The following is an 11,545-nucleotide window of genomic DNA, read 5'->3' as shown; positions in this document are numbered from 1 at the left end:
TCTTATCATTCACTTGACCTAAATTAATGCCAACATTTATGAAGAGCAACCCAGTAGGACTAAAGCACATTAAACTTAGAGCTTTCATCTCTCCAAAATAATGTTCTGCCTTGAGATTTTTTCTTTACACAAAAGTAATAAAACAAACAAATTGCCAAGTACATCCATATTTTTTGACACCTGACATTTTACTGTAACATGAGATTTAAGAGAAACCTTATTTAACCTGAGTTTCAGTGTCCTGTGGGGTTTCTCTTGTCACCATTGGATTTCATTTCTGTAATTGAACATCGCATTGTCACAGCCTAAAATTAAAAGGCCCTCTTCCTTTAATTAAGTATGCTTACCATATTTTGATCCTTTATTCAGCTCATTCATTTTCTAGAGTTGAAATTAGAGGTTCTTGTGGGAGATCATAGACAAATGGCAGTCTCAACTGAAGTTGTGTTTTTGATGAGTTTCAGTTTCAATCATCAGAGGCTTAAATTGCAACAGTTTTCTACCATTTATGCCTTTTATAAACTATCCCAAATTTGCCATATCATTTCATAACATCCAGATCACATTTTCTATATATGATAGTAGCTTCATAAATCAGATGTATTCTTCTTTCTCATTAACCTTATTTCTTGTACTTTAGTCAAGCTGACCTCTCTACTTATTTTTTAAAACCTTCTTTGATTCTGGTGCAAGTTGGTAAATGTTTACCTTAGCTAGATCATTCCAACAGGTTTCCATAATAAAATGGACAAATACTACATCCTGTTGTATAAATGCATCCTGTGTGGTGCTCAGCATAGTGGTTTAAGCTTATAAAGAGAAGTTACTGATCTTTAATGAAAGGATTGTTTAGCCTGCTATGTTTTTGATATTATTTTCTCAATGATGACAAACTTATTACCTATCTAAGTTAATATAGATGACATATAAATTTGAATTTCCTTTGAAATTAGAATTATATTATTCTAAGAGAGAAAAAAGTATGTGTTGGCTTATTTGCCTTTTAGCTGTACTAAAATCAGTAAATCCCTTTGTGATTTGATATAAAATCAGTTTGGAAATGGTTGTTGGATTTCTAATCATAAATTCAGAAAATAAAATTGCACTTTCAACTCTAGAAAGTATCTATTTTGGGAGTGCTGTATTAGACACATGCTTTCCGATGATTTACTTGGATCCCAACAATGTCTGTGTGGTTGTTTCTAGCACACAACAACTTCAAGAAATCGTAGTTTTAGGCCTTGAGAACATTCAAGGACTTAAGAGTATTTTGACAAAAGCTAGGTCAGACAGTTAATATGAAGAAGGATTAAAGACTTTGAGAGATGCCAGCAGCTATTTGATGATTATAGCACTTCAGGATTATAACTTGCATTTTCTAAATACTATGCAAAATTCTCAGATTTCACCATTAAAATCCCACTTTCTAGTTTAAAATAAAAACCTTCTAGAAGTAGCTCTTCCAGAAAAAGCATTCCATATTTCTTATTATTACACTTAGCTTCTAAAGTATAAAAATGAACATATCTAATCTTAAGTTTATTCAAGGAAGAAAAGGACTCTTTATGGTTATTTCATTCATCAAAAACAAGTAACAATTTTGCCTGTAGATAGATATTTCTGATAGGTCTCTAGAAACATTACATATTTTTTAAAAATTAAATCCTGAAATTCAACTCAGCAAACTGACATTTTTTTCTAAAGGACTTTAAAAATGCATGCAACACTATGATTTATTTTTTCTTTCATAGTAATGTTCAAATGTGCTTCTCTTGAAAATTGACATGCATACTACTGTGATTATGCCAACCCTTTATGTGTGGCTTCTTTAATATATATGATTTATTGTCTTAATAGTGAAACTTGGCTACTGATGCATTCATCCATTTTCTTTGATGAAAATGTCCTGTGCATGTATAGCAACTGGCAGACGGTAGAAGGTTCATTTGTAAGTCCCAAACTGCTACATGTTCTAATCTTGTGCTGTTTGCCTAAATAGAAGCAGCATTGTGCCATGGAGAGTTCTGTACTGGACTCCGAAAACATGAATGCCAGCTATGTCAGCCTCTGAAAATCTATCTATTCATTTATTAAATCATTATATTGTTGACATATAGGTAAGGCATAGGACTGAGAATTGGAAGCAGTATAAAATCAAATATGTGGGTACTTGACCTAATGGAACGTAGTCTTGTGACAAACAGGGATGTATGCATAATGGCAGTGTTTCACTGTGATGAGCATGAACAGGGAGAGATGCAGTATTATATGTAAATATGTAATAGCAGAATTTGTTCAATACAGAGAGGTCAGAATACATTTCTCTGGGAAAGAAGAATTTACTAGCTCTGTAGCCACACTTAAGAAAAGAGGGATCACAACATTCCAGAGATAGGAAAAGCATACAAAATGCCTGTGGTATTAAAAAACATGCTAAACTTCTTAAAGACAAAAAGCAGGTGAAAGTGGTAAAAAACAAAAGTGATGGAATGCATCACTCTGCTTCCTGAGTGCTGATATGATATAAACACGTATCTAAAGTATCTACCTCAGTAACATCTCACTTTCAAACTATGACCCAAAATATACTGTGTTGTCCTTAATTTGCTTTGTTAGGTATTTTTCACAGGAAAATAGTACTTACACAGTAGTATAGGACTTTTAGGTCATATTAGAGATTTATTTTTATGGTGACCTTATAATAGGTTTAATAGGATGCCTTTGAAAATATTTGGTCAGGGAAATAAAGTATGAAGAATTGCAACCAGGAAAGATCCCTCTGACAACACTGTGAAGAGTCAAACCGAAAGTACCTGGAGAAAAAGGGTAGGAATCAGAAAGAAGACAAGAAGTGGGCCAGGAGGGTAGCAGAGTTACTGGGATATAGGACAGTGATAATAAAGAAGTGGAAGATTCAAGAGGAAAGATGTAAATTAGAAGAGCTTAGATTAGATCTAGGGGTAGTAATGTAGGCTGGAACTGTAAGTAGTACCTCATGCATTTGAGGCTGAAATAGGTGGATAATCTGTCATAACTTGAAATATAGAAGACCACAAAAAGATTTGTTTTGGTGGGTTCAGGATGCAGCAGGACTATGTAGATGTGATCTTTTTTGTTGTATTTGATTGGTACTATTATTAATAATGGTGATGAATCAGAAAATTACCTTCTATTGGGAAATTGAGAACTTTATATGAAAAAAAAGGCCATAGAGTATGTTTCCTTTGGGCCATGTGGAGTCTCAGTTGTAACTATTACCATTGAACCTCAGTTCTCAAATATGGCAATCTTTAAACCATGTCAATACAAACCTGCCAAATAATTTGGTCAATTAGATGAAATGATCAGTTACATAAATAATTGATTGTATCATGAGTTATTAAATTAAGTCACTAAGATTAACTGGCACAGTAGACTAAAAAATATATATAACTGTACATATATATTTATATATAATCCCCTATAACTCTCCATATATAACGTAAATGCTGCACTGCTGCAGAAGGTACTTGCTTCCCAAATAGAAGTTACTTTAGGGGGATCTTCTCTCCTGTTTCCACCATGGATATTGCCACTCATGTTGTCTTGAGGCATCAACCATGACTAGTGAACATACAGAAATAAAACTAGGTAATAAAATAGTATAATATAGTCTACTCTGTTTACTCTAAGTTTTTAATATTTTGACCATATTTGGTCTTAAATTTGTAGGCTCACTATATTAATTTTTATTTGTCTTTGGCCTGGCTAACCAGTATTTTTCGAAAATAGCTTTCTCTCATCTTCAATTAGCACATGTTTTGTCTACATTCCTTTCTTAAATAAATACACATATGTAAGTATTCTTTCAATCATCCCATAATATCCTCTCATTGCTGACCTTTTTAGGTTTAAAATAACATGTTGTTTTGAATAAAATGATTTTCCGAATTTCAATATTCATAAGGATGATAAAGGGTTAAAAATATCTGAACATTACTTTTGTAATAAACATGAAAAATGAGGCTTCTCAGTCCATGGACTATGGCAACTGAGTGAATTATTGACAACCTCAAGAAAAAGGTGAAAATTTCAAGCAAATCATACCCATAATTAATCTTAATGAAATACTAGTTCATTCTTTTTCTTTACAGCTTGTTATGCATGAATATATAAAAGCAAGGCCTAAAGCCAAATATATTTTTCATGAAGTTCTTTCAAATTGAGGTAGATGAATTGGTATTTCCATGATTTATGTAATAAGAGATTCCTATGCAATATGAGTATTATTTGGTACCAAACATTACAGCATAAATGGGCATAAACAGAAGATTAGTCAAATATTGTTTGTTCTATTTGTATCACTGGGCCAAACTTCCTAGCCTACACAATATGACTAGAACATAGCCAGGAGAAGAGACTCATATGTTAGTCACCTTCCCATTACTTTGACAAAATCTCCAAGAAAATCATAGGGAAAAGAGGAAAGATTTATTTTGATTCATAGTTTCAATAATACTCTGGCTCCATTGCTTGCTGGCAAGGCAGAAACAGAATTTAAAAGCCACATGTCAGGAAAGAAAACAAACAAAAACAATAAAACCAAACCAAACCCTCAAACTAGCCAGGAACCACAGAGGTTGGGTACAAGGTAAACCTTTCAAAATTTTACTTCCTTGGCAATGACCTTCCACCAACTAAGGGGTAGACCTTTTGACTCTTAATTCTTTAGTAAATGGGGTTAACCTCATGATGCAATCACCTTTCAATAGATCTACTAGCCAGGGAAAACATTTTGATATGGTATGAGAGACATTTTGTATCCAAACCATGGCACAGCTCACAGGAAAAGTGGCCAAAATTTAGAAGCCGTGAAAACAGAAGGTCTTGGCAGTACAAAATAAAGGATATAATTCTTCTCAGGAAAGTAACCAGTAACTAAAAACCTAATATACAGGTTATACATGCATAAAACAAAGTCAGAAGCAGTATTTATTCTGAGAGTCAATATCAGACCTAGTTCTGTAATAAATTTGTTATAAAGCAATGTATGACACTGTACATGCATGTTTATGTTTAGTACTTATGAATTCTGTGGAAAGGGTAATTCATGGTTTTTTTTTTCATTTTATAGGCAGGAAATCTGAGTTATGTGATTCTGAGCTCTCTCTGTCTCTCTCTGTCTCTCTGTTTCTTTCTCTGTCTCTCTCTGTCTATCTTTCTCTGTCTCTCAGTCTCTCTGTCTCTGTCTCTGTGTGTGTGTGTGTGTGTGTGTGTGTTTGTGAGCATTATCTAAAATTTCTCTATCTCTAGAAGAAACGTTAAAACTTAATTTGTTTGCCTTTATTCTTCATAACTAACATAGTGCCTGCTATATTAAAGACACTCAGATACTCAGGGAGTTTGCTGCTGGTTGAAGGAGTAGTGGCTACTGCAAGCCCCAAGTCACCATGTGTCATCTAGTCATAAATGTGTGAGCTCATCCCTAGCCACTGCCACCATAAATTGTATTTTGCTATATTAGACACCCTCCAGGCCTTATTTCTGCTGGACAATTGATAAATTAATCTTGATATAGGATGATAGCAGTAAATAATTACTGTATGTTAATGTGTCATCACACCTACATAACTTATTTGCATTTTAATGGAGCAATTGTAGATGTAATTCCTTCAGGCAAAAGAAAATGAATCTTGAGGGTAAGAAAGTGCTAATCTGGGATGTGGTATGGGGAAAGGTGCTAATATGGAAATCTCAAGAGACTCCCTGTGTTATATCAGTTGTGATCTCTCCTTAGCTTTGTATTAGATTTGTTGATTCTTTAGAGTAAAAACTCAAGCCCTCTTGGGTTAAGCTTCATAAGATGCATGCTACTGTGAAATTAGATTAATTAGCTAGGATTTGAATTAACGTTGTTTTGCAGATAAAATGTATCCAGAATCTACATATATAAAACTTTTATTTGAGATGCCTACAATGTACTATATTAAATATAATTTTTCTCTTGTGGCTGACAAATGGAGAAAATAATCTGGCATCTCATGAAAGGATTGGAAATATTTCATTTTATACCTGTATATCATGCAGAACTAAATTTAACTTACTACAGTGAAATCCGTTTTGGTCAATTCTTTCTTTAGACAGCTACAATAAATATATTATTGATATTTTAAATGTTTCAGTAAGCTCACCTTTCTGAGGTATGTTCACAGGCCACATAAATGATATACTTTTTAGGTCAATGAAACAATTTGAAGTTAGTACATGATGTTATTTGTCACAAAATATAGAGAGAGCTGACAAATGATTGACTGACATAGTGGGATTGCTTAAGATGGACATTTATTCAACAAGTATTTGGTAAGCACAATCTATGCCTCAGAAGCTGTGAAAGGAAGAGTAGGAACAGGAAACATTAACACATAAATGTTTCATGTATCCTCAAGTTAGTTCGTGGAGCTTACACATTTTTCCTGTGAAAGATCTTAGAATCTGTTTCAATTTGAATTGAGAAACTTATTGATTACCATATTAATTTCATATTTCTTCAACTGGTATCATTTTTAATAAGTTTCAAAATCAGTACCATTGTTTTAGCATTGCTTCTTCTAAATATTGTTTGGCTACTCTGGATTTTTTGGTTTCCTTTAAAAAACATTAGATCAGGATAAAATTGAAGAGAGATTTGACATTATTTGAGGATTTAAAACAAAAGTACTATATTTACATCCATTCCCCCTCCCTCTCCTTTCTTCAACTCCTCCTGTGATTATGTGCCCACCTCTTCTGAAATTCATGGCTTCTTTAATTACTATTGGGGTGTGTGTGTGTGTGTGTGTGTGTGTGTGTGTGTGTGTACATTTATAAATAACCTAATGAGCTCATTTAGCATTGCTCATATGTGTTTGAATTTAGAACTGACCACATGAATTGGATCACCTACCAGGGAACTCATCCCTTGAGCAGACTGATTACCCCTCTCAGAAGATGGTAATTGCAAGTGGCACTTCTTTTATGGGTGGTACCTCATGCTGTTTACCTCATCTTCATTGAACTGCTGTTGTCCTTGTCTGAGCCTCTTTAGGCAACCCTGTTGAGATTTCATGAGTACATCTTCCCTCCAATTTATAAAATACAGAATGTTGCAGTAGGCATCTTAGTCTTCTGGCTCTTGTAATCTTTCTTACCCCTCTTCAGCAATGTTCCCTGAGCCTTAGATTTATGGGTGTATTGTAGATCTCCAACTCCTTTTTCATCTTTGTTGACAGCAAAAAATTGCTTTATCCTGGGCTGGTTCCACTCCCTGTTAGCATCTTTCCTCAGCAGATAGCCCATGGCTCTGGCATCTCAAAAATCTTGGGGTCTCCAAGGCATCTTCAACACTACAGCTTCTTGTTCCAATGTCTGGGATCCACACATGATCTTCTGGGCTCCTCCAAAGGGCTCATGTCACTTCTCCAGCTATGCCCTCTATAGCACTATAAACTCAGGTTGATCCACTCCACTGCCACTGCTGTTTCTAGTGATCATCCCATGGTACTGGCATCTCGAATACATTGCGGTCTTCCACTTCAATTAGGCTTCACCAATAGCCTCTCAGGCTTTCATCATAGTGCCCAGCCTCAGCTCCTTTGCATGAGCCCTTCAGTCCTGGGCCATCAACTGCAACTGAGGTTGTACCTTCACCAATGGCCTTCCATGGCCTCTCACTGTGCCGAGCCTCAGCTGCTCCTCATGACCCCTTCGTGCTGTCAAAACCAGTACCACCTGGGTGACTCTTACACATTACCAAGTACAGTTACAGAACAAGGTACAACCTTGGCTATCTCTGGAACATAACTTCTCTATGCTCTCAGAAAACACGTCCTAAAAGACATCACTCAGTCATACTGGTCTCTTTTTACTCACCACTAATTTCTTAGTTCCAGCTAATGAGCATCAGTTGTCCCAGTAGTCTTTTCTATTCTTGACTCTAAAGAAGAACCACATGGCCGAAGCTGTGGAGTTCTGCTGCTTGCTGAGGCTGGAACACCTCCCTCCTTGTTTTATTACATTATCATCAGCTTTTTGTTTTCCAAGTCCTTCACTGCCTAAGCTTCACTGTCTTCAAACTTGCTCTATAGATTGACCTTGAACTCATACGTGTCTCCCTTTACTGAATATTAAGATTAAAGTTGTGTGCCGCCATGGTTAGACTGAAGTTTTACTTCACCTAGAACCTGCTCTGCTCTAGGCTGGCCTTGACCTCAGAGAACTGCTTGTCTTTGCCTCCTGGGATTGAAGGCTTGTACTACCTACCATGACTGGATCTAAATTTAGCAGGGTAGGATCTTGCCCCAAAGTCCTGTTCCCTTAATCTGTTATCTCCTAGAACATAGGATTCTGCTCTGTTCTACTTCCTGGTGCCCCTTTAATATTTAAGCCATATATTTTATATTTTTTTCTTTCTAAGCTTGCTACACTTGTTTAAAATGCTCTTCTTGAGACTTAACCAGAGAATAAAATCCATGATATGATGGGTGTTTCTGATACTTTCTTTGTCAATCTAAGTCTCTTCACTTTAGCCTCAGGCAGACTCTTCAGACAAGGGTAAAAAGTAGCCACATTCTTCACCAAAATACCACAAAAAAACAGTCTCTAGGCCACATATTGAAATACTTCACTGAAACCTCTTGAGCCAGGTCCACCAAATTCAAATCACTCTCTGTAACAAAGTCTTCTATATTCCTACTAGGATAGCCTATTAAGCCTCACTTAAAGCATTCCACTGCTTTCCAAATTCAAAATCCCCAAATCTACATTCTTCCAAACAAAAGCATGGTCAGGCCTATCACAGCAATACCCCAGACCTTGGTACCAACTTCAACTTTAGTTAGGGTTTTACTGCTGTGAACAGACACCATGACCAAGGCAATTCTTGTAAGGACAGCATTTAATTGGGGCTGACTTGCAGGTTCAGAGGTTCAGTCCATTATCATCAAGGTGGGAGCATGGCAGCATCCAGGCAGGCATAGTGCAGGAGAAGCTGAGAGTTTTACATCTTCATCTGAAGGCTTCCAAAGAAGGCTGGTTTCCAGGCAGCTAGGATGGGGGTCTTTTTTTTATTGGTTATTTTATTTATTTACATTTTAAATGTTATCCCTCTTGCTGGTTTCCCCTCAGCAAAAAGCCCACACACAGTGACACACCTACTTCAGCAAAGCCACACTCACCCCAAGAGGGCCACAATTTCTAATAGTGCCACTCCCTAGGGGGAAGCATATTCAAACCACCACACCCAAATTTCCTACATGTTTTTTGCTTGGATATATTTTTTTCTATAAACGATATATCTATTTCTTCTATTTTGTCTTCACTGTCTGATATTCTCTTTCATCTCTTGTATTTCCTTGGTAAATCTTGCCTCTGATATTCCTGATAAATTTCTAAGTTTTTAATTTCCAGTTTTCCCTCAATTTTGTCTTTATTCATCCTATTTACACCTCCCTATTTTAATCATTTTTATTTACTCTACTTGTTGTTTTGTTTGTTTGTTTTGGTTTTCCAAATTTCATTGATAGAATTTTTCAAATCTTCTTTAAGATCCTTGAGCATATTCCTAATTTGGAAATTCTTTTCTTTTGCTTCAGCTATATTGCATATTTCAGGGCAGTTTTACTAATTTTCATTTGTATTGGGTTGCTGGACTCTAGTGGAACCAGGCTGTCCACTAAAGTGGATTTTATGTTGTCATCTAGGTTTCTGAGTTGGATATAATTTGTCATTCTAGGTGCTGTTATCTGGTCTTGTCTTGGTTGGGTGGATTTTCTGGCCCTTGGTTTCTGTAACCCTCTGTGGATATTAGGAGCATTTGGTGAGTGTGGGTTGCTTGCAGGGAGGACTTCTGAGTCCCTGCCAGCTGTAGTCACTGAGGTTCCCTGGTAGAATTTGGTTTTAGGTATTGGGAGCTGACAGGCAGGAATGGAGCTGGGCTAGAAGGACAGGGTGTTGAGAGTTTACACAGGAAGGAAGAAGGTATGTCTGCTAAGATCTATAGACTCCACAGGGAATGGAGGAAGAGAGGGAAGACAGCTATGTAAAAGTCATCTGCTACTGGTCTTGGGCTGGGGATGAGAATGGAGAATTGGAATCTGAAATTTTGAAGAAAGGTGAATGTATCAGGACAAATGAATGATAATGTCAGATAATGACTATGACAGACAGACAGACAGAGAATCAAATGAGCTTGCAGCCTTGAGTTAAAGCACATTAGGGGATTCTGGGATAGATGGCCTGTATTTTATACTCCATCTCTAGAAACATTCCATTTCCGGGGAATGGGGGATGAAGCCTGTTACCAGTGAGGTCTGGAAACTTGCTCACCCATTGTCCTTGCTTCAAGCTAGATGCCTGGGCACTTTCTAGTTTCTGACAATGCCTGAAGCCTGGGATTTTATAACTGGCTTGCCTGGACTTCCCAAGTTCTTAGGCCTAGTCTCCTAGACTGCTAGTCTCCTAGAAAGGGAGTTAGCCTGTCTCTATATGCTTTTCTTTGTCCCTACTTTATGTTGTGGCATGATTTAATTGACTATCAATAACCTAGAACTATTACTTTATTTTGACCCAATGATTTTTTTTCTATTTTTCAGTTCTTTTAGTGATGAGATGAGAATTTTAATACATTTAGTCTTTCTCCATGTTTTGTATTTCTTAATTAAAATTAATTCATAAAAATGTAATTATAATCTATCATTAAAGTGGAAAGCCACATGATTTATTTTTAATTTGATAAACCTAAGAAATTTTGTCTTCTGCAAACAGTACAGAATTTCTCAAGCTGATTATTAGTATTTTTCTTATAGATTATTAAGGGTTTATTTTTCGCATACTGAAAATGTTTTGTGCTAAAAATGAAGCAAATTATAGCAGAAACTAAAAAATGTTAAGCCTCTCAAAACCCTGATTTTCTAAGGAATATATATAGAGCTAGGGAAAAGATTCACTGAAAGAGTGTTAGATCAGTATTGTATACTAAGCCCACAGCAGGCCATTTGTTATATTGGATACACCACCAATAAAGGCCTACATTAATGCTCTAGTTAAAAAAAAAAACTAAACTAAACTAAACAAACCATCAAAGCTGAAAATAATTTTTTCTAAGGTTGTTGAGCACCTTGTTTTCTTATTCTTGTCATAAGAAATTGCCTCCAAGAGGGTTTAGTATGACCAGGTAAAAGCCATCTATGCTTGAAATAGTTAAGAGTCCTTTCAGTTTTTTTAACATAAATTTTAGGTGTTATATATGAGTAACAATTCCATTTTACTTGTTTACTAAGAGGAGAAATGTCACCCTGACCAAGATTCACAGAAAGGTTTGTGTGAACAGTTCAGATATATTCACCATGATAACATTGTGCCAGGCCTGACCAAAGTAGTTGCATACCTTAATATTTCCTTTTCACATACTGGAAGGTCTTAAGGTCATGAAGAAAAGAAATTCAAAAGAAAGAAAGCCAAATACTTCATTTTTTTTTTTTACTTATATATTAATTTATTTGAAATAATCTTTTTTTTTCTTTTAGATATT

The 11,545-nt window shown here is 35.7% G+C and overlaps 1 protein-coding gene across 7 annotated transcripts in view; it reads left to right on the top strand.

Annotated features, from left to right (window-relative positions):
- Positions 1-11,545, top strand: part of Tenm1 (teneurin transmembrane protein 1) — an 803,700-nt gene that overhangs the window by 211,063 nt on the left and 581,092 nt on the right. The window contains exon 1 of one of the 7 annotated variants that reach the window (XM_031355220.1): positions 9,768-9,832. The exons of the other annotated variants lie outside the window; for them this stretch is intronic. The gene's annotated coding sequence lies outside the window, so the exon portion shown is untranslated. Of the gene's footprint in view, positions 1-9,767; positions 9,833-11,545 lie in introns of those variants that run through there. 7 annotated transcript variants of the gene reach the window in all.

Source organism: Mastomys coucha, chromosome X (genome assembly GCF_008632895.1).
Source record: "Mastomys coucha isolate ucsf_1 chromosome X, UCSF_Mcou_1, whole genome shotgun sequence".
Classification (NCBI taxonomy): Eukaryota; Metazoa; Chordata; class Mammalia; order Rodentia; family Muridae; genus Mastomys; species Mastomys coucha.
This window is presented reverse-complemented; position numbering and strand designations above follow the sequence as displayed.